This window comes from Rhagoletis zephyria, unplaced genomic scaffold, assembly GCF_001687245.7.
Source record: "Rhagoletis zephyria isolate East Lansing unplaced genomic scaffold, Rhagoletis_zephyria_1.1 Rzeph_scaffold_00309, whole genome shotgun sequence".
Lineage (NCBI taxonomy): Eukaryota > Metazoa > Arthropoda > Insecta > Diptera > Tephritidae > Rhagoletis > Rhagoletis zephyria.
Genome location: NW_016157393.1, coordinates 290,639 through 291,425, shown reverse-complemented (window position 1 = coordinate 291,425; position 787 = coordinate 290,639).

The following is a 787-nucleotide window of genomic DNA, read 5'->3' as shown; positions in this document are numbered from 1 at the left end:
AATAGTCAAAGATTCAAAGTAAAAATTTTTCATATAGTGAAACTAGTTCATAGTTTTTCTCTTTTTACTTGTAATATAAACATTTCTAAAATAAATGCATTTTCTGATTGTTCTTCGTATTTTCTGTCTTTTTTAGTGCCTTATTAATGGCTTTACTATTTCTTATCTGCATTGTTGCACTTACATACATACATATATGTGTACCTTCTATGCTGAGATAAGGAATGCAGCTCATGTCTTTTCATGTTTGCAGTTTAGAGTAGTTTTATCTACTACAATATTTATTTTGGTACGCGCATATGTATGTCTATATGTATGTGCACATGAATGGACTGTGTTTACATGTGAATTTGTATTTATATTAGCATGTTCAAATATATTTTGAACAAATTGTAAGAATAAAATTAAATTCAATTGAAACAAGTAAGAGCAGCGCTGTCTTCGGCTATGCCGAAGGCTTCATACCTTTCATGAACATCTGCAAATTTTAGTTTGACAGATTACTGATTTTGAATACATCTGCATACATCGATAGAGGAGTTACATACTTATATAAAAAATCGCCTCTAAACAATCAGAGGTATGGAGGATATACTTTATATGGCACCAATCTAAGTGATTTTCACTGCTATGTGATCGGTATGTAAACCGGTAACACAATTTATTGGGTTTAGTTTCCTACATAAAGGAGATATATCGCAAAAACTGGTATCTGAACAATCAGTGCTATAGGAGATAAAGCTTATACAGCATAGATTTTGACGATTTTCTCAGTAGACTTTGTATT